The following is a 23,846-nucleotide window of genomic DNA, read 5'->3' as shown; positions in this document are numbered from 1 at the left end:
ACGAGGCAGTGACACATAGTGAAACGGAAAGCTGTCCAATATATATTAAGTGAGCAAAAAAAAGTAAAATAAATCATTGTGTAAAACATGCTGAAGTTTGTTAAAGGTATATATATGTGCTGTACATTCCTAGAATAAGGCAAATGGCAGTTTCCTCTCAGAACAGGAACTGAGCAACTGGAAGAGACTTGTTTTCCCCATATACACATTTTGAACTTTTTACCATGTGTCTGATTTACTGATCCAAAAATACAAGTGATTTTTTAAAAGTCAAAGTAGATGTGAGAAAAGCACAGGCAAATTGATTAGAAAAGATAAAAAAATTAAAGGCTTAAGGGTGTCATGATGATTGTCTGAAGTGAGTTTGAAAGTGAAACAAGTCAACACTTAAATGGAACAGTTTTGAATTCTGCAAATTCACCTGAAATCCACCAGATGGCACAAGAAAATACAGTGTGAACAACATTCGAGAGGTTGGTGCAGGTAACAAATAGGGGTGGTGAGAAACAAGACTCATCAGAACAGAGGCTCGCTCCAGACCAAGTCCCCGTATATGCAAATTCTAGTCTAGCCATGGTCCCTAGGGGCATGATATTGTCACACGCCAGACAGGCGATGCTGGGCAATCACCAAGCAGTGTTGTTGACCAGAAACATGGGATTATCAATTTATCACCGTCTCTGCATGAATGGCTTTTTAAACGTTCACTTCTTCAGTGCAGAATTCTTTTTTTTTCTTCTCTTTAATCCATAATGTCTTATGAAAAGAGGTATTTGTTTCTTGCTAAGCCATGTTTCTTTAATTAAAGGAGGAGGGTTGGGAGAGGTCTGCTGGAAAAGGGGAAAACTCTGGTTTCACAATATGCACTATTTATGAGGGTGCTCTGCTGTTGAAACCTATTAGAGGCCAGCCCGGCCAGGCTTGCCTCTTGCCCTCCCAGGAGACAATTACTGTCCTGCGTAACAATTTGAAGCAAATATCGGATGTGGTTGAAAGAACAGTTATGGCCCTCTCTCCGGCAACCGTTTCTGCTTAGATTTCTTAATTGTTTCCACCACTTCCTTTCCTCGGCTTGTGGTCCTCTGGGTTCTGCAGGATCCTAAGTTTTAATCAAAGCCTCCCATCCCTTCTGGAATTCACATGTGCAAGCAGTCACTTCCTGGATCCCGGAGAAGCATGCAGCACCTTAGAGCAGCGCTTTCAGCCACATTCGTCCAGTGCACATGCACCTGAAGTCTTCACGATGCCACACCTTCTCCTTGACCAGGAGGAAGAAGCTGCAGCTGGTCCAGGCTGCCCCTTGCCTCCCCGTCAGCACAGCTTGTGCTGATTTGTTCTTAGTCCCTGATGGGAGGGTCTTTGCCAGTTGCTTTTTCTTCTCACCTTCTTTCAGGTTTGTCTCAGGTGTTGACTTTAGAAGATATTGCCTGGTAAACTGGACATTAAAGAAAGGAACTGACACAACATTGTAAAATGATTATAAATCAATAAAAAATGTTTAAAAAAAAAAAGAAAGGAACTGGACAGGACCAATTCTTTAATGGTGCAGTTTTCAGCACTGACATACCCAGGTAGGGAGGTATTTGGGGGACACTTAGAGTTACCACACTGGATAATCTACAGTTTTTTTCCCACTATAATGAGAGACCAGCACTGTTATCCATAGCGCCTCTGACCTGCCAGCAAGATGATGGAACTGAAGATGTTGGGGCAGCCTGGGCCAGGTGTTAGTGTGCAGGACTAGGAATCAGGTGAGTCTAAATCTCAACCCTGTGACCTCAATTTAGGAATACAGTTACTACCTTGGGCCTTAGTGTCCTCACCTCTGCCATGGGGGTGATAGTATCAGTCAAGCCCACCTCAAAGAACTGTTGTAAAGAGGAATAAAATTAAGTGATTTATTTAAAAGAATCTCAAGGTTCTAAATGTTATGCATATGTGGGATATCAAAACAGCAACTAAAACCATGGTGGACATAGCTTATGTTTGAGAGATATGTTGGCAAAAAGTTACAGCTGTGACAGGAGCTATGAAACATTTAGATGGTGAATTTGGATATGAAGCCAACAGAGCCTGAATACATGACACAGCTGAGGCCATAAGCTGGACAATAAGTCACTGTTATTCCCTCTGACCTGAGCTCAAGGCAAGGAAAGCTCCTTCTGCCAGAGGTAAAGAGCTGGCTGCCTTTTAGGCAGTTGAGACCTTTTAGTTAAAACATTATATAAAATGTAAATAGAGGCATTGCATCAGTGTTCCTTGCCAAAGAATGACAAACCAAAATCAAATACTTGTATTTCCCTAATTGTGTCTAAACAGTTCTGAGCAGCTGCCAGTTCTGTATCCTGATTCTGTGTTTTCCAATGGATTTGCAAAGGTAGGTATTAACAAGTCTGGAATTGCACACATAGTTCTCTCCAAACCGCTTCTTCTGCCAGAATCATCTATGCAAACCACCTCCCTATACTCTTCCATATTCTGTAGCAGAATTTTATGTTTTTTTTCAGAGAGCACCCTTATTGCTCTCTGCACTCTGCAGTACAGATAATACACTCTGCAATATAGATATTACATCTCTTTTACAGATGAAGACATAGGCTCAAAGAGATTTACTGATTTTTCCACAGTTGTAGTTTGTAAACTGAAGCCAAAATTAGGACTTAGCCTTATATTGAATTCCTCCTTTAGCAGCACCACATTGTAAGTCCCAATAGTCTCAGAAAAATAGGTAGTTCATCTTGCTGAATGGGAGAGACAACACGTGGCATCTGTCATGTAGCATTTAGTCACAATACATTTGCTGCTCTATACTAGCTTTTCCAAAATGTGTTGAAATGTGTAACCCCTAAGACTGCAAAAAAAATTATTCCCTGTTCAAATATGTTTGAAAAATGCTGCATATTATACTCCCTGTTATCCCACTATGTGCACATTAGTGTTTTAAAGGCCTTGAGAAGTCTGTTTTACTTTGTTTGACCCTGTATTTCCCAAGGCTATTATTTGGCCACAGACTTCTTCATATAATATCTATTAAAATCCTGTGGAATTAGTGTACTATGCATGGAATACACTTTTGGAGACGTATAAAAATCATGTGAGGTAAGCTGAGAGAGAGAAGGTAATCAGAGGGGATATAAATTAATTAAGAAAAAGTATGAGGAAAAAAGGGATAGCCTGATTGAAAGATTCGAGTAGAAGTCTGTGAGCTAGGTTCTGTGTGCCTGTGTGCCCTGCCTCTCATAGCTGTTCATGCAAGTAGTTACCTTGCACCTCTTGGCCTCAGTTTCCCCAGCTCTGAACTGAAGGGGTTTGCCTTGGAGATCTCTAGAGCTGTTTCTCACCATAGTGATTAGACATTTTTTCGTAAGAGATCCCGAAACTCTGTGAACATTTTCATTTCTAACCTTTTACTTTGAGGCACCTTGAAACGTACAGAAAAGCTGTAAAAAGTGGCACACAAAGAACTTCCATATACTCTTTCCCCAAATACATCCACTGCTTACATTTTCCCTCATTTGCTTTATTGTTCTCTCTCTCTCACTCTTTCTCTCATATTCTTTTTTCTGAACCATTTGAGGTTAGATTGGAGACATCATGCCCTTTTACCCTTAAATGCTCCAGGGTGAATTTTCTAAGACTTAAGACATTCTCTTATATATGTGCAGTACAGTTATCAAAATCAGCTACTTAACATTGATACAATAACTACTTCATAGTCAACAACGAAATTTCATCAATTCTCCCAATAATGTTTTTATAGCTACTCTTTTTTTTCCCCTGGACTCCACTACCTTATTATAATGGGCAAGGTTAAGTTTATAATCAAAATCATTGATCCTCCTAAAATGAAGTAAGTGGATCATCCCATTTCCCTTTTTCTCTTGTTCTAGCACTAGATAAATGGTGGAAGAGACAGAAAGAAGGGTGAAAACTTTTTGAAAAGCATTAAGAAATGAACTTTGCAAAACAAAAGAAATAAAAGCAAAAAATAAACAAATGGGACCTAATCACACTTAAAATTTGTACACAGTAAAGGATACCATCAACAAAATGAAAAGACAACCTACAGAATGGGAGAAAAATATTTGCAAAAGATGTGATCTGCAAAGGGTTAATATCCAAAATCTATAAAGAGCTTGTACAACTCAATATCAAAAAATGAACAACCCAATCAAAAAATGGGCAGAAGACCTAAATAGACACTTTTCCAAAGAAGACATACAGATGGCCAGCAAGCATATGAAAAGATACTCTACATTGCTAATTATTAGAGAAATGCAAATCAAAATGATGATGAGGTATCACCTCATGTTGTCCAAATGGCTATTATCAAAAAGTATATAAATAATAAATGCTGGAGAGGGTGTGGAGAAAAGGGAACCCTCCTACATTGTTGGTGGGAATGTAAATTGGTGCAGCCACTATAGAAAACAGTATGAAAGGTCCTTAAAAAAAACTAAAAGTAGAGCTATCATATGATTTAGCAATTCCACTCCTGGGTATATATTTGGAAAAAAAAAAAGAGAAAAAACTCTAATTCAAAAAGGTACATACACCCCAATGTTCATAGCAGCACTATTTACAGCAGCCAATACATGGAAACAACCCAACCCAAGTACCCATCAGCAGATGATCAGCTTTAGAAGATGTGGTATGTATATGTAATGGAATATTACTCAGCCAAAAAAGAATGAAATTTTGCCATGTGCAGCAAAATGGATGGACCTAGAGAATATTATACTCAGTGAAGTAATTCAGACAGAGAAAGACAAATACTGTATGATATCACTTGTATGTGGAATCTAACAAATAATACAAATGAATCTATATACAAGACAGAAACAGACTCACAGACATAGAAAACAAACCTATGGTTACCAAAGGGGAGAGGGAAGGGAAGGGAACAAATTAGGAGTATGGGATAAACAGATACTAAAATAGATAAGCAACAAGGATTCACTGCATAGCATAGGGAATTATATTCAGTATTTTATAATAGACTATAATGGAATATAATCAGAAAAAATAACTGAATCATTATGCTGTACAGTTGAAACTAACACAATATTGTAAATCAACAATAATTTTAAAAATTTTGGTTTGGTTTGCCTATTGAGCTGTACAGGAATAAATGCCTCTGTGTTGATTCTGAGTTAAAAGACTGAAAGTCTTTGAGATTTACAATGACAAAAAACTGTTTGGATCATCATGAAAATCAGCACTTTCTGGAAAAAAATTTTAGTCATTCACTCCTTTACTCATTTTCACTGTCCATATATGTCTCCTTAACTAATTGTAAATTCTTTTGAATTGTATCTAGCAGTTTCAAGGCATGGTAAGAAACCTGGTTGACTAGAGAAAGTTTATGCAAGGAAAGAGTGAGAGGTGTGCTTAGAACAGTAGGTTGGATATATGCTTTGAATACTTCAATACTTCACTTATGATTTTATTTTATTTTTTCCCTAGAGAGAAAAATTACATCGTAATCTTCCAGCACTGTAGGGCAGCTGTTAGAGCACAGACTTTAAAGTCCTGGGGATCAAATTGCAGTTTGGCTACTTATTAGCTGAGTATGTCCTTTAACCCCTCTGGACCTGATTTATAAAATGCAGATGTTAATAATGCAGGCTCAGAGGTGGGATTCAATGAACTGACATATACATGGCATATTCCTCTCCTATATTGAATGCTAAAAGTCTAATATCAACTTACAAGGGCTTACTGCTTACCTAAGACCTACAACTTGGGGAAGAGGAGTTACAGGAATAGGAACAGCATGATACTATAAAACACCTCAGTAATGGTAGTTTTGACACGTCAGCCTGGAGTTTTATTAGGATTTATTTCCCTATTTGGTTGCCACTCTCTTTACTTTTTTTTTCCAGGTTTCTTCAGTCTGATTGGAAACCTTGAACACAACAATCTCAGTTTCACAGTAAAGAGTTTGACTGCAGGTGCTGAGGAAGTGGAGACAAGGGTCTCTTCCTCCGTGACGAGAAAGGCTAGGGCAGCTGCTAGGAGGAAGCTGGTTGTAAAATTGGTATGTGCATGTGTGTGCACAGTTTGAAAACCTCCCTCTTCTTGTTCCATCTTTTGGAGAAATTTTCACTCTCCTCAGAGATCCAGAGGAATTTTGGCTAAGTGAGGTGTCGATGGGAAACCATTACTGTCTGAAGCCAGAGCTGAGACTGGAGGCCAAAGGGAAGCACCATTTCAGGAATCACAAATGTACTGTGTCTTTGGCTCTGGAAAATTAATTCCAAAAGGCCTGTGTAGCCACCATCCTCATCCTTCTTTTAAAAAGCAGACAGTAGACACAGTCAGCAACAGCCGACAAATGCCAAGTATATCTAAATCCATCATCTCTAGGCACAGGTTAGTTGATGTAGAGAGAAGCTAGCAGCCCTGAACCATTCTTTTGGCTATAGGTGGGGGACAAAATAATAAATGGAGGAGGGTAGGAACAAGATGAAACAAAAATGATGAATGGGAACCATTTTTTAAGGGGCTCTCGAGGGAAGCAGTGGTTCCCCCGCACCCCCCCACCAACCAGTGTAGACTTGCTTGACACAATGACTGGCATTTCCGTTCTCAGGTGGGAATACTCCAAGTAAGAAACTTGCTCGTGTAACTGTGTTTTTATGGACTCGTGTGATACATCCGATGAACTGAGTTGATTCATTCTTTAACTTAACTGGCAAGATTTAATGGTTCACATTGAAAGCATGAATAACCATTTTGTTCCTTGAATGACTCCAGTTTAATGCTCCTGATGTCAGTGTATTTTGCCCAGGGTAAAACTGGCTATATGAATTATTCACTGCTTGATGGAATGAATGGGGCCATGTTTGCCCACAGAATGTTAGCTGTGGTTATCTGACACGATGGGGCACAGCAGATGCCTACAAAGGACAATGGATAATTTAGAATGTTGTTCCAGGGCTCAGCTTTGCAGTTAAGATCTTTATAGAATGCATAGCACCTTTTTGTCTTGTGCCACACATCACGATGGCCTCAGTGAGCCAAGAAACTCTTGGCCTTTAAAAAAAAAACCTAAGCATGGTTCTGCAGTGAACACTTTTGTCTTTGGTTAAATCTTAGTAGGGTGTGGGAGGCTGTGAGGAATGGAGAAGCATTTAAGAAGAATTTAAAATAAATAAGGAAATTGGTAATTTTCATTATGATGATTTTACCAATGTGAAATATAATATTTTTGGTGAAGGAAAAACAATGTATGACTGATAATAAGCAATCCTAACTTTTATTTTAGGGTGAAGGTGATCCAGATCCCTCTGGCTTAAGAGCATTTAGGGTGAGTTATCTCCCTGACTACAGTGCCCAACTTTCCACTGACATGCCTTTGGTTGAATAAGAATGATTTACAATCTGGAGAAACAGTTAATGCAACTTAGTGGGAGCTGATAAATGAGCCACTGAGTTTACTTATACATATAAGTGGGGCATTAATCTTGACTTTGAGTTTCCCCATTGGGTTCTCTTTATAACCATTTGTGACATTGTGAGTGACAGAAAGAAATGACTGGCAAGTTTTAATAGTTGGCAAAACTTTCCTAAATGTCTTTAAACTTTACAAAAGAGATAAATAAGCCTTGAAATTGAAATACAGGTTAAATTGGCTTCTATCCTTTCCTTATTTACAGCTTAATGGCAGGCACCTTGTTAAATTAGCACATGCATTCAAAACCCACCCTGAGACAAAGATGAAATCCCAGCTGGGCTTTGGGTCTCTCTGCAGCTGAGTTGGTAACTCCAGCAGGGTCTTTATAAATCCACTGGAAAGAGTGTCCACCCGTGGTTCAAATAGCTCTGGCCAAGAGATGTAGTACTTGGCTGCAGGGTTCCATCCCTGTTGTGGATGAAGAAGTAATTCTCCGAGAAAGGAAATCAAGGACTGAGAAGACACCTGTAGGTAGGCTGAATAATAGCTCCCCAGAGACATCTGCAACTAATTCTCAGAACCTGTGAATACTATATGGCAAAAAGGACTTACAGGTGTGATTGGATTGAGGCTCTTGAGATAGGGAGATTATCTTGTATTATCTGGATGGGCCCTAAATGTAATCACAAGGGTCCTTGTATGCAGGAGCCAAGAAGGTCAAAGGAGGAAATAGGAGAAATTATAATGAAAGCAAGAGGTTATAGAAATGAAAGGATGGAGGCATGGCCAAGGAAGGCAAGAATCCTCCACAAGCTAGAAAAGTCCAAGAAACAGATTTTCCCCAAGAGCCTCCGAAAGGAACCATCCCTGCCCACACTCTGACTTTAGCTTGGTGAAATGATTTTGGACTTGGGGCCTCCAGAACTGTAAGAGAATAAATTTGTATCCCTTTATGCTACTAAATTTGTGGTAATTTGTAACGGCAGGAATGGGAAATGAATCAAACACCCAAAGGGTATCCACTTCATAAGATTCATTGTTATCTTCCTGCTCCTTAGCCCCCACATCAGTTTTAAAGCCCAATTTCATGGTGTTATCCTACAAAATCTTGTTAGTTCACTGTAAAATAACTGTTGAAATACAAAGAATCATGTCACTTCCTCTGAATCAGAAGACAGTGTTTTTGGAATCACTATACTCAATAGGGAGGTCTATGTTTCCAAAGAGAAGTGAAGCCTTTCACTTTACATATGGTAAGGCTCAAATAATTATTGATGCAAAGATAAATAAATGACCACAGGAAAAAAGCTATTGAAAATCAACAAGAAACTCAACTGTTTCTGTTCAGTGTTAAGTGACTTTCAGTGCTAAATCTCACTGTAAAAAATAACAAATGGGAAAATCAACCCCTGGATGCTAAATTAGTCTTTGTTGTCATTTGAGTCTAATAAAAATGATCAAGGTAAATTTGATTTTGTCCTCCAAAATGAATCTGAAGTTTTTTGAAATATGTCTGCAAAAGATGCATTTTCTTTGTACTTTATTTCCCCCTGCATTAGTATCATCAACCAGATCACGTCACCACAAAAACTGACTTTGTAGGAGGAAGGACGTCAGGTTCGTTATGAGTTGATCCTTCTGGTCCTGTAGTGAGATGTAGTGTTTGGTTTTCAATTCTCAGATATTTTACCCATTTCTTAATGTAGGGGGGAGAGTTAGACAATTACGTAAAAATTTAAAGTCTCAAACTTTTATTGACAAACTCCATGTCTTTTCTGATCTTCATTCTCCTTCAATAATGTCTCTAGCATCTGACACAGCCGATCACTCTGCCCATCTTGAAACTTCCTCTTTTTTGATTCCTGTACCTTTGCTCTTCCCTGATTTGCCTCCTCTCTGTCCAATTGTTCATGCAGCAGCTCTGCTTCCCAGCTTTCTCTTTAATAGGCATCTATTAGTAGGCATCTCCCGAGTCCCAATTCTTACTATCTGCTCTTTCTTCTCAGTGGTCACTTCTATTTTGATGACAACTCAAGATTCTTCTTTTATCCTGATCTCTAATCCATAATCTAAAACTAACCATCAGACACTGCTACTTGGGTAGTTCATTACCTTTAATAAATCCACAAACTTCAGCATGTACCAGAGTCTCTTCTGTTCCAGGATCCGATCCATGCACATGCTTTTCCTTTTGTCTGACATTCTTTCTTCTTTTTTGACTATAAAACTACTGCAGGTCACAATTTAAATGTCACTTCCTTATGGAAGCATTCCCTGATTACACTGACCAGATCAGATCCCCATTGTAGGGTCTCTTAGCACCTGGCAGAAAAAAAAAAATTTAAATCTCTCTTTGAGAAAGAAAAATATGAAAAAAAGCTAGTTCCCCTTTGAGAAAGAAATCAATTTCAAATAAAGGGAAATCATGAAGCACATCAATTGGGATCAAAAACTTTTGTTTTTCAGAAACCATGATGCAAAATGCTTATAGAGAAGCTGAATTTACAACTTAGTGAGCTAAATCAGAGGTTTGGTTAGATGACTCAGTGACTAAGCAAAGGTCCTAAGTATGGCCAAATGTGATGTGCTCTGCTCTCTAGCATCCAAAGTTGTGATACAGTTTTAAGTCAGAGCTTTACCCATATGACATTTAAACATCAATGTTTAGATAACTGTGGAAAAAAATCACAAATCATGGCTAGTGTAGAAGATGACGACTGTTCATGAATGGTACCTATTTTTAACCAGTTTAGATATAACTAAACTTGAAACCAACTCTTGGGTTTTTAATAACTACTTTCTCTCCTATTGCTCATCTCTTTATTCTGCCACACAAAGTGATTAAAAAACAGCTCTACTGTGATATAATTCACACACATTAATCCATTTGATGTAGAAATTTCAATGGCTTTTAGTATATTCACAGAGTTGTGCAACCATCAGCATCATCAATTTTAGTACATTTTCATCACCCTGACAAGAAATTCTACATATCTTAGCTGCCATTCCTTAATCTCCCCAACCCCCAGCCCTAGGCAACTACTAAGCAGCTTCTGTCTTGATGGATTTGGCTATTCTGGACATTTAATATAAGTGGATTTGTACACTACATGATGCTCTGACCAACTTCTTTCATTTAGCATGTTTTCAAAGTTCATCCATGTTGTAACATGAATCGGTACCTCACTCCTTTTTATAATTGAATAATATTCCATTGTATGGATGGGCTACATTTTATTTACCTACTCATCAGTTGATGGACACCTGTGTTGCTTCCACTTTTTGGCTGTTGTGAATAATGCTGCTATGAACACAGGCTGATTTCTGAGCCCTGAGAGCTGCTTGCTCCTTTTTCTCCTCTCTGTAGTCACTTAAAAATAAAAAGTGGCTTGAACATTTCTAAGTTTGAAACTACCACACAAAATGTTGGTTATTCTTTGATGACTCTACAGAATTTATTACTCCTATTATATTACATATAAGCTATACAGAATTATCTATGTAATGTTGGTCTTTTCCCCCATCTGTGCACTCCATGAGGACGAGGATCACGAGTTTGCTTGTCCCTGTATCCCTGGCACCTTGCCCAGTGATTGACATGTATTAAATATTTCTTGACTAATTTTGCCTAACCCCAACCTCAGATTGGCCTCTCATCTCAAGTTCCCCATTTCTATAAACAGCATTACTGTTATCTCAGTCACTTAAGATCCAAGTCAGAGTTGTATTTGACTCTTTCCTTTTTCACTTCTTCCTCTATATCTGATCAGTCAGCAATTTTTTGGAAACTTTTTCAAAGCCATTCTCAGCACTGGTGTGTCCATTGCTTTTTCTCACACTACCCAATCTAGACCCTCAAACTTGACCTCCCTGCCTTCTTTCTCTCCTACTTCTAAGCTTTTTTTGTAGAGAGTTCTCAAAGTAGTCTTCACAAAAACCAATTCTATCACTTTATTTGCCTCTGAATTAACATAACAGTGGCCACAACAATGTGGCCATTGGCCACAGAATAGAAGCCCTCAACCCAAAGTTGAAAGACTTCCATAACATGATTCCTTATATTATAAGGCAAGTAGCTGTTTCAGTTTTCTCTAGTACTCCCTGGTCGTACTTATCAGAAGACAGACTCTGCCTACCTAGTCTAGCCTATTGGTTAATTGGAACTAGATTATTGGATCAACTGCTTAACATTGTCTTGGAAGGCAAATACTAGCAATTTGGAACATTTTTATGGCCAAGCCTCACTGACCAGTACAAAGATATATTTGATTCACTAACGTCAAATCAGTGTATTGCAAACGAAAACACATTAACCTCGATTTTTCCATATTCTTTCCCAAAGGTGAGTAACTTACAAGAACATTCCATAGGAGATTCCCTATATATCGGAACTCCCTGCTTTTCTGTTATAGAGAGGATCATAAATGGACCATTAGTAAACCTCCCATGTGCTGTGTTTTATACAAGCTCATACCTTTCATTGCACTTGCTATGGTGCCTTGTATATTGTAAAAGCAAAGACATGGAGAATATTGTAATTTGTTTTTTCTTAGCAGAGAATTTCTCTCCCCATTGCTTAAGCCAGCAATGTTTGTTTTTGTTAGGGTAATAATAAGATAAGCCATTTGGGTTTGGAAATGACATCCTCACCCCAAGGGGCATGCTGGGATCAACACAGATAGCTGCTTAACTGACTTCCAGAGAGCTTTGGCCTGGTTCATTATACCTGCTTTTGCTTTGCCTTGTAGTGCATATCCCTTTAGGGTTACAGCTCAATTGTCTGGGACCATACCAGAGATTTGGAGAATTGGTTCTGATGGGAAAGGGAGACCCAGGAACTGGTATCTTAAAAAAGCTATGGGAAAAAATAGAAAAGGTTCAAAAAGGAGTTTATTGAGGTTGCTTTCCATGTGGTGTACAGTTAAAACCTTTTCCCCTGTGGGCTCACAAAAGCTTCAATAAGAGCCACACTGCTTGCTAATGCTTAGTGAGGTAGATTTACTATTTGGGGCTAAGCCTATGCTGAGTAGACCTCAAAGTCTGTATAAGACAATAACAGAGTCTGTCCATGGGAGGACAGCCATACAGGACTCGAATATGCATTAGGTAAATATGTATTAAATTGATGTGTTTGTCTTGTCTTCCCATGAAATAATACTCCCCATTACCTCTAGATGATTCATAGAGAAGGTGTTTAATGATAACATGCTGATTAGGAATGTGCTGTAATTCTAATTTGTTTTTAAAGTAGGAAGGGAGGAAAGTTTCTTAAGCACCTTCTGGGTATCCTCTTTGTAGCAGATTTTCACATTTAATCTCATTTAATCCTTACAATCTTGTAACGCAAATATCTTTAGTATTATCTGAATGATAATTACCTTCATTTTCTAAATAAAAAAAATTAAAGGCTCAGTGAACTTAAGTAACTTGCTCAGATGCATGGCACTAGGAAGTGACAGATATGGGATTCTAACCCAGATCTGTTTTACCCCAAAAGCTTCTTTGAATTATTACATAAACTACCATGAAAGATGGGGGAGGGGGGAGATTATATTGTATAAAGACAAGCTCGTTGATATTCTTATTCCCCATACATTATTCATTTTCCTATTGTATATTAATTGTGTAGCAATGATTGGAGAATCTTGTGCTTGCTGGAATTTTTTTGCAGCATATTCTGGATTACAGTAGTTAAATATATCTTTTAATTTGAAGAACCACCCCCTAAACTGTCTCTAATATATATGTCACAGGTAGGTTAACAGCCTAGCTTTACTTTGCTATCACAAAGATAGAACTCTTGACCTACTCCTGATTATTTTACTTCCATAAGTAGAGAGTTGGGGAAAAAACTCTGGCCCATTTTCTTTAACAATCAGCTGTCTTCAGGTTTACTGAACAACAGCCTACCTCAGAAGTTAGAGCTTGCAATAATTGTGCATACTGAATATGTTATGTCACTGGGTAGAAAACTGAGCTATTTTTCAACAATACCCTCTTGAAATAGCAACATGAAAAACTGAGTTTTTATTTCAATTCTCAATGATGACAGTAGCTTCCTTCTTTCAAGATGGATTATTTGTTAACAAGTTACAAGCATGTGAAATTGCATACTTCTGGTTACAAGAGAGAGTCATTGTCTAATGGTGCCCATTCAAGAATGCAACCACAAGTCAAGGCTGTCATAAGACCAAGCTGCCATTATGGTTCCTCAGTGACATCCAGTCCAGTAAAAATGCCATTTTCAGAAGCCAGTTACCACCAAAGCAGTGGTGGATTTTGTGGTTGGTTTATTCAGAAATTGTTCTTGGGGATCTTGAGAAAAGAATCTAACTTCTTCAGTAATTAGTGTGTTACTACTGATTTAAGCCAGATTTAGTTTTCTTTTGAACATATAATGTACTCAAATATGTCTGAATACCTGTGTTGGCTGAAAGAAAAAGTTACCTCCCAAGATAAATAGGTTAAGAAAAACAAGTCAAATCACTATGTGCAAATCTCATTTGTCCAAGTAAAGATCCTTGTTTTACTGGTTTTAACTGGTCCATTTTTGCTTAGTTACTGTTTAAAAGTTCTTCTCCAGGCCTACACGTGCACAGAGACTCATCTCTGAAATTGTGCTGAACTCCCTTAGCTTTGCCCAATCTTTTTTTCAATTCCATTTAATAGACACCTATGCTATGGTGAGCGCTGCCTGGGTAAAATTTGAATGCATTACTGTTTTAGGAATATAAGGTTCAGAGAGACTTTTCTTGCAGCTAAGAATGAAAGGCCTTCTCTTTTCAGAAAACTGACATGCAGACTTGTTAATCAGTCACCTTCAGATGGGCAGGGGTTCTCATTAGATCTCTGCATTCCAGAAGTCAGCTTGAGCTCCTCCAACCACAGGCCTCTCAAGATTCATGCATGTTCCCCAGGGCTTCAATTCCATCCTCATTTCTGGCTCCAAGTTCCTCTTTCAGTGAGTCTCTGAATCCCACTCTAGTCTCTTCCATATTTCCCTTCTCTCAGCTAGGCCAGGCCCTAATCATCCAGATGTAAAATGTGTCCCCTTTTCCTTGATGTCCTCAAAAAACCCACTCACTCAAGGCATATGGGCATTAACTATTAACTATAGCTATCAGATAAGTAATAACTGATTGAGATACTGAGGGTGAAAGTAGCACATTCTAACAAATAATTCCAAGCTATGTAAAGATATTTGAATTTCGTCTTATATTTTAAGAAGTAGTTTGTGACAAAGAACTTCCATAACTCTGTAATGACTTTGTTAGCCAGGCCGACTATAATTCTTGCATAGAGTTTAACCACATGGTATTTCATAGAGGAACTCACATTTTCCTCAGTTGACAAATGAAATCCTAATGGAATAACTGCATGGCAAAATAAAACAAATTCGCAGTATAAGTTTGACTTCCAGATCATGTATGATCAAGGCTAATGACACATTATTCTAATAAATAGTATGCAGTGAAAAAAATACATCTAATGAAGTTGCGTGTAGCACTTTATACACTTTAAAAAGATCTAGCTTTTATAGCTTTTTGTTTTTTGTACATTCCGAAGAGTCATTTTGATCTAATCGGAAGAAACTGTGAAAATCAAGTTGATTTAATATCAGTTACAAAAATAATCTTTTAGAATGGACTGAATGAGTTAAGGAATATGCAGTCTATTTCCTTTTTTTTTCTTTTTTAGATAACTAAAACAAATTTGTAGTAATTTGCATAGATTAAATTATAGCTGAAGATTTAGCAGGGAATTGACATTATTAGGGAGTGAAAAGTAAACTCTTCTGTGGTCAAAGAGTTTTTTTCCAGAGCTGTTTAGCTGAAATGTTGTGTACATAAAGGCCTAATGTATTTTGGCAACTCTAACCCTGAGATTTACACTTTTTTCTATTTTACTTTAAAATTAAAATATTCAAAAATGCCTTTTATCTGCTTTTCAGCCATTTAGTTTCATTCTCTACGATATGCCCTAGACATGGTGAACTTGATTGCCTGCAGAATGAATTAATGAATCTTTTATGTCAATGGGAGTTTATTAACAACATTCATGACATTTTCAAATCAATCCTTCTATGTTCTCCAATTATGGCCTCATTGTGGTTAGGCAGCATCCCAAGGGAAAAACAAAGAGAGTGAAGGGGAATCAACACACTTACAACTGACTTCAGAAAAGCAAATTAATAAGGGGAAGTGTATCTAAATTATTTGTTCTGTTGTCTGTCATATTAAATACAGAATGCAAATCCATGTTCTTTTAAATGTTTTTGCTGTTGTTCAAAAATGTGAATTATTCTACCAGAAGGCAAAAGCACCTTCCTTTAACTTCTATGTCCATAGTCAATTTAGTTTTTTTTTTCAACACAGGGGCATTTCTGAACTTTAAAGTAAATATTACTTACACAGCAAACATAAACAATGAACAGTGTTAAAACATCTCAATGATGAAAATATAAAATAGTTTTAGATACAGCTTATTTAATGAAGGCTATTTGGATCGCCCTGCACTCTGTCTTCGTACTTTTAAAATAAGCCCAAAACGTGTATAATCATATGCCCATCATATATATTATACATATATAAAATTTCTTGGTCCTTTAACTCTCCTGATCTAAGCTAAATCCTCAGTGTTCTATTAGACATTAAATCCTGGCATTGGCTTCTAGGTGACCTTGAACCAAACACTAAATTTTAGTCTCTATCTCTATTAAATGAAGGAGGTTGAACCAGATGCTCCAAAGTGCTTTGAGCTGACATTTATTATTGAAGCCATTAAAGAGACATTCTGATAATTTGGGGTGGAATCTTTTTTTAGAAACATTTTGTTTCCTCCTCAACCCCTCCTTCCCTCACTATACTAGTGGTTCCTAATAGGTAGGTCAGGACATATTGACTCTTTTATAGGAGTGCCACCTAATTTTCATTGTTGTGTAAAATTTATTTTCACTTCAACTGAAGATACATTTTATATTCTGTAATACATTAGATGAAACACTGTCAGCAGTTCTTGCAATACATTAAGGTACAGTTTTCAAAAAATAAGAGGTTAAAGGGAAATCATTATGTCAAACTGGTGACAGTTTAGATCTGTGCTACATAGTTTAGATATGGCAGTCAGTCACATGTAGCTACTGAGCTCCTGAAATGTGGCTAGTCCAAATTGAGATGTGCTATAAGTGAACACCACACCAAATCTTGAAGGCTTACTGCAAAAAAAAAAATTGTAGATATCTCATTTAATAATTTTTTATGCCAACTACATGTTGAAATGTTAATATTTTGGACATATCATGTTAAACACAATACATTGTCCTTTTTTACCTTTTAAAAAATGTGACTCTAGAAAAGTTTAAAGTTTAAATCCCATTTGTGGCTCTCATTATATCTCTTCTGGACAGTGCTGGTATGGTGTCACACGTTTACTGGAACATGAAAGACGTGCCTTAGTAATTATATAAGAAAACATGGTCAAGTCAATAAAGTCTTCCCACAGCTGCATGGTGCTAAAGGATGCTTGAATAGAAGTACTGTTATACTGTAGCTATGATTGTCTTAAAATCATTATGACCCATACTGTCATGCATTAGAAAAATTAATTTTGCCAAAATGACCGTACAATGCAAGACAATCTACAATCCCTTCAAAATAACAATGGCATTTTTCAGAACTAGAACAAATAATTCTCAGATCTGTACGGAAACACAAAGGACTTTGAATAGTTAAAACAATCTTGGGAAAGAAAAACAAAGCTGGAAATACCCTGTGCCCTGATTTCAAACTATACTACAAAGCTGCAGTAATCAAAACAGAATGGTACCAGCACAAAGCCACATAGATCAATGGAACAGACTAAAGAGCCCAGAAATGAACCCACACTTATATGGGCAATTAGTACATCACAAAGGAGGCAAGAATATACAATGAGGAAAAGACAGCCTCTTCAATAAATGGTGTTGGGAAAACTAGACAGCTACATGCAAAAGAATCAAACTGGACCACTCTTTCACACCATGCACAAAAATAAATTAAAAATGGATTAAAGACTTAAATGAAACCATAAAACTTCTAGAAGAAAACATAGTAAGCTCTTTGATATTTGTCTCAGTGGTATTTTTTTGGATATGTCTCCTCAGGCAAAAGAAAAAAAAGTAAAAATAAAGAAATGGAATTGCCTCAAACTAAATAGCTTTTATACAGTGAAAGACACGATCAACAAAACTAAAAAGGCCACCTACTGAATGGGAAAAGATATTTGCAAACAATATATCCAATAAGGGATTAATATCCAAAATATATAAAGAACTCATATAACTCAACATCAAAAAAACACACAACCTGATTAAAAACTGGGCAGAGGATCTGAATAAACATTTTTCCAAAGAAGAGATACAGATGGCTGGCAGACACATGAAAAGATGCTCAACATCACTAATCATTAGTGAAATACAAATCATAAACACAATGAGCTACCACCTCACACCTGTGAGAACTGCTATCATCAGAAAGACAACAAATATGTGTTGGCGAGGATGTGGAGAAAAGGGAACCCTAGTACACTTTTGGTGGGAATGTAAATTGGTACAGCCACTATGGAAAACAGTATGGAGATTTCTCAAAAAATTTAAAATGGAACTACCATATGACAGAGAAATATTACTCCTGAGTATTTATCCAAAAACACAAAACCACTAATTCAAAAATACATATGCACTCCTATGTTCACTGCAGCTTTATTTACATAGCCAAGCTATGGAAGCAATGTAAGTGCCCATCAATAGTTGAAGTAATACAGATGTGGTAGATAGATAGACAGATAGATAGACAAAAAGGTACAAAATTCCAGTTGCAAAATACATGAGTAGCAGATATGAAATGTACAGTGTGGGGAATATAGTCAATATCTATGTAATATCTTTGTATGATGATCTATTGTACTAGTCTTTATCATGGTACTCGTTTTGAAATCTATAGAAATACTGAACCACTATGTTGTATAACAGAAACCAACATAGTGTTAAAGGTCAAATATACTTTGAGAACAAACAAACTAACTCACAGAAAAAGAGATCAGATTTGTGGTTACCAATGGTGAGAGTTGTGGGGAGAGGGAATTGGATAAAGACTGTCAAAAGGTACAAAATCCTGTTTATAAGATAAATAAGTACTAGAGATGTAATGTACAACACACGGTAAATATAATTAACACTGCAGTATATTATACATAGAAGTTGTTAAGGGAGTAAATACTGAGAGTTCTCATCACAAGGAAATCTTTTTTTCTGTTTCTTTAATTTTGTATCTATATGAGATGATACGTTAGTTAAATTTACTGTGATAATCATTTCGTGATGTGTGTAAGTCAAATCATTATGCTGTACACCTTAAACTTATACAGGGCTGTATGTCAATTATATCTCAATAAAACTGGAAGGGAAGAGAATGATTTATGACTTGTTTAGCCCTGTTCTGACCTTTTAAAACCTTTCACTGTGTACCTTCATACACACACATACAGGAGGCCAAGCACAGACAGTGACTCCTTCAGCCGTAGGTTCATGTTGAAGCTCTGGATGCTTATCTTACCTTCAGTGATACTTTTGTCTGTGACTTTCACTCCAATGCACATGCTTAACTCCTGGATGATGTAATAGAAAGGAACAGGGAACAGCAACCACTTTTCCTACAATTGAATCTCCAACTTGGACCTTCAGTTGTGCTTGTAATTTAGCCATTCCAGGGGGCTCCACTGGTTCCACTCATCCCTTCTCTCCTTCCTCTACCCTGAATTATTTTCCTATTAAAGGAGACTTGCCTTTGGTTTGATGTTTTCCATAGGTATGCCTTTTTTTTTCTGGAGTTGGCTACTAAGCACACTTCTTGCATTTGGACAAATAAGCAAATTTTGAAGAGACAGAATTTGGAAGCGATAGATGAAGGACTTGACTGACCATGTTCAAAATGCACATTAACTCTTTGAGGGCCAGTCTGTGTCATGTTCTCAAGTGCTCTAGTTCTCTGGGTCTTGCTTCTCTCTTCTCATATCTTCCATTCTGGAAAATTTCAAGCCAGAACATCTGTTTTGAAGTGCTATGCTCTGTTCTGGTGAAGATTTTTTTTTTAATTCCCGAATTTGCTTATTTCTTTCTTATCATCTGCAGATGTTTTGTACCCTCCCTTTCATTTTAATAATTGTGCAAGCCCCTAAAGAAATGCTGGCAGACTTTTTTTTCCTTTTGGATCACCCTACACAGCTCCCACCAAGAATTGCCGATTTTTCAGTGGACTCAGGCTAAAGTTTGTGGAGGATTTGGGGGGCCAGGAGAAAAAGGCTGGCAGTACTTTCTATTTTAAAATAGATATGAGTCTTCTTGGAACCACAGTATATACACACAGGTGGAGCTATGGAGGGAGGAAAAATGCTTCACAGCCTGAAAGTTTTTTGTTGTTATTTTATCTGATATGAAAAAAGAAACCAGAAAGAATAAAGGTGGCTTTTTAATAATTAAATTTTGTCATTTCTATTTTTAAGGAAGTAAGATATGAGCATATTAGCCAGCCATAATATTACAGAACAAGATCTCACAACAATCTTCATATGGATTATAAATATAATAATAATAGTAATGTATCAAATAGTAATATATCACTTTCCCAATATTTTTACCTATAGCATGGAGCAGTGGAAGCAGCTGGACATCTGTAGCCCTCAGAACAGGAGAAGCCAGGAGTCTAGATTGGATGGACCTTTGAAAAAATTTGGCAAAACATTTTTCTTTTATAGATCTCTGTTGCTTCATTTACACCAAGCTCTAATTTTGTGTCACTTTGGTTTTCACAGAAATTCTAAGTCTTAGTGGGAAAATTATATTTGTGCCCATTTCATAGAAGAGACAGACCCAGAGAGTTTAAATTCTTTACCCTGGGTCATATAACTGGTTGGTGATAAACCAGGGGTCAGAACTCAGGTCCTCTACTGAGGTCCAGTGGAAGCCTAGGCCAGAGGTCAGATATAGGGGCTGCTGATCCCCAAGGATGACCCCCAGGCAGCGTCCATTGTTGATCTTCAACCTCATGCCTGTGGGTCACAGGAAACTCCACCTAGAATTGTTAACTATTTCTCTTGCCTATTTCTTGTGACCTTCTCCTGCACTCCGGGCTGTGATGTGTTGAAGAAGATAGGATATGTACCTGTGAATAAGGAGATACCTATGGGCAAGGGACTTGTAAAGTGGGCAATCTTGTTCAGATGGGGGATCTATAGGAAGTAGGAAGAGATTCAGGTTAACTAGGAGAAAAAACAGAGAGTTAAATGCATATAAAGGGAAAGTGAGGTAACAGGCAAACCTATGCAATGATTTACACTTTTAACCACAAAAGTGAGGGTAGCCAAGAACTTAGCCAGACACTGACCAAAAGAGATAAAGATCTCAGTCAAGGGATTGTGCAAACTCCACTACTGGTTCCCCTGGCAAAGGCTCCATCTTATGGCAAGAGCAGTATGATCAGAAAAACCCACATGCAAATTAGGTAAAAGCAGTAACAAGAGGCAAGGCTCCAGGTGGTCTGGTTCTCTCCACTGCGGAAGTGCCCTGGGGACAAGTTCCTGAAGGTTTGTGCCACAAAGAATGACGTCATGAAGGGAAATATTAAAAACGTTAGTGAGAACCTGCCCACTTGAAAGAGTCTTCATTTACTGGCCAGGGTCCCTATCCAGTTGCTTATTTACCTCTTCAGTGTCCCTGTCATCCAGTGCCCATTAGTACAGTGCTTGACAATCTGAATTATTCCTGAGCCCCTTCCTTTGGCCATTCCTGCCCTGTTCCTCTTGTATTGTGCTTGTTTGCTCACACACAGGGTTAACAAACTCACTAGCGGCCAGGACTTATGATTCGTTCTGCCCTCAGGATGGTTTCCCCCATGGTCTCTGTTGGGGGGAGTCAGAGCTTCCTTAGAACACACCCACAAAAATATCATCATTCTTCATTTAATCAGAGGATGAGAGGGCCAGCTTGGCTCAATGGTTCTGAAACAAATCATTTGGATGTGAGACTAAAATGCATTAAAATACCTCTGCAGGCAATTTATGCCTCTTACTTTTAGTTCTGAGAGTCTGTAATCTTTGTTTAATTGTGGGAATGAGTTACCAAGGAAGGACATGTGTCCATTCTTGGAGATCTTAACAAAGAGGATAATCTACTGTCTGTTTTAGATGAGTTTCTTTTGCTTAAAGATCTCTTTCCAATTGTATTCTATGGCTTTCAGTTGTGCCAAAAGAAATGATTCTTAATGGTTTCCATTTTTTTCTGGTTTACTGATAAACTCTAATGTTGATAAAGATTCTGGCCCATTATACATGATCTTAAAGAAAACAGTCTCAAATATGCTGTTTGAAAGGGAGGCACCCCTAAACTTTCATCTGCAGAAATCCTTGGGGACCCCCAAGAGACAATCTAAGAGTCCACGGAATTTACAGAATAGGGTAAAATATGGTGGTTCTTTTGAAACCATTGACAAGGAAAGGAATGAATACACCAGCAGTACATGAAAGTATGTCCTGGTTAGTCAACAGCAGACATAAAATATGAACTGTTCTTTCTTTCTCCATCTGATTCATATTTATACTTCATATTCTCTTAATTTTTTTTTTAACATCAACTGAGCTATGAGCAATGAGTCACCATTTTAACTGATAGTTCTCTCAGGCAGAGTTAAAACTGCACTGATCCTAGAGGTATTTAATCAACAATTAGTGAGGCTCTACCAGGTGAAATGAGAGTTCTGAGGGATACACCTGGATCTACTCAGCAATATGTTGAGCCTCCAGATGGAGTAGGAAATGCAGATCTAGATGTTAGAGGGAGCTGAAACTAGAAATAGAGATGCAAAGGGAGGCAGTGATTTAAATTGTGGGTGTGGATGAGATCTTCATGGGAAGCATGAGCAGCAAACAGGAGGAGAGAGCAGAGGAAGGCTTTTAGAGAACACCCACTCATGGATAAGAGGGCCAGAAGTGCCAGGTTAGCACAGGAGGTGGAAGAGGAGTGGGAGGAGAGAGTGAGTGAGAGGTCACGGTGTCGTAAACCTCAAGGGAACAGGATTCTTCAAGGGCATGGTCCACAGAATCAAGCCAGCAGTAAGGTTTGGCCAAAGGACTGCAAAGAAGCCACCAAATGGTAGTGATTACAAGGCCTTAGGTGGCTTCTGAGAAAGCGTTTGCAGTAGAGCCTTGAAACAGAAACCTGACAGCAAGATGTTCAGGTGTCCATGAAAAATAATTCAGATGAATGTTCCAAGAAGTTTGGTGATAAAGAAAGGGAAGAGAGGGCACCTTAATGATTTTGCTTTCTAAGAATGGAGGTCATCTGAGCATAGGTGCAGGGGGAAAGAGCCTCTGGGAAAAGGGACTGAAGCAGGTGAAGGGATTACTAAAGGATCTGGAAAGAACTAGATTAATAACAAATGAGGATGCTCTAGGATTGGAAGACTCAATATTGTTAAAATGGCCATACTACCCAAGACAATCTACAGATTTAATGCAATCCCTATCAAATTACCCAGGACATTTTTCACAGAACTAGAACAAATAATGCTAAAATTTATACGGAACCACAAAAGACCAAGAATTGCCCAAGCAATATTGAAGAAAAAGAACAAAGCTGGAGGAATAACCCTCTCAGATTTCAGACAATACTACAGAGCTACAATAATCAAAACACTGTGGTACTGGCATAAAAACAGACATAGATTAATGGAACAAAATAGAGAGCCCAGAAATAAACCCCTAGACCTATGGTCAATTAATCTTCAACAAAGGAGGCTAGAATATATGATGGAGAAAAGATAGTCTCTTCAGCAAGTGGTGTTGGGAAAACTGGATAGCAGCATGTAAATCAATGAAGTTAGGACACTCCCTCACACCATACACAAAAATAAAGTCAAAATGGCTTAAAGACTTAAATGTAAGACAAGACATGATAAATCTCCTAGAAGAAAACACAGGCAAAACATTCTCTGACGTAAATCTTAGCAATATTCTCCTAGGGCAGTCTACCCAAGCAATAGAAATACAAGCAAAAATAAACAAATGGGACCTAATTAAACTTATAAGCTTTTGCACAGCACAGGAAACCATAAGAAAAACAAAACAACAACCTATGGAATGGGAGAAAATACTTGCAAGTGATGCAATAGACAAAAGCTTAATTTCCAGAATATATAAAAAGCTCACACAATTTAATAATAAAAAACCCAATCCAAAAATGGACAGAAGACCTAAATAAGCAATTCTCCAATGAAGACATACGAATGGCCAACAGGCATATGAAAAAATGCTCAGCATCGCTAATTATCAGAGAAATGCAAATCAAAACTACAATGAGGTATCACCTCACACCAATCAGAATGGCCATCATTCAGAAGTCCACAAATAATAAATGTTG

At 37.7% G+C, this 23,846-nt stretch overlaps 2 long non-coding RNA genes across 3 annotated transcripts in view; one reads left to right on the top strand and one right to left on the bottom strand.

Moving 5' to 3' along the window:
• Positions 1 to 23,846, bottom strand: part of LOC105093859 (uncharacterized) — a 324,842-nt gene that overhangs the window by 63,741 nt on the left and 237,255 nt on the right. The window lies entirely within an intron of this gene.
• The window catches only part of LOC135321823 (uncharacterized), an 85,152-nt gene that overhangs the window by 45,290 nt on the left and 16,016 nt on the right, over positions 1 to 23,846 (top strand). Inside the window, exon 2 of the long non-coding RNA XR_010381946.1 lies at positions 7,271 to 7,312. This is a non-coding gene — a long non-coding RNA (uncharacterized LOC135321823). The remainder of the gene's footprint in view (positions 1 to 7,270; positions 7,313 to 23,846) is intronic.

The sequence above is a fragment of the Camelus dromedarius genome, chromosome 8 (genome assembly GCF_036321535.1).
Source record: "Camelus dromedarius isolate mCamDro1 chromosome 8, mCamDro1.pat, whole genome shotgun sequence".
In the NCBI taxonomy this organism is placed as follows: Eukaryota; Metazoa; Chordata; class Mammalia; order Artiodactyla; family Camelidae; genus Camelus; species Camelus dromedarius.
The sequence above is the reverse complement of the archived record's forward strand: the minus strand, read 5'-3'. Positions and strand labels throughout refer to the sequence as shown.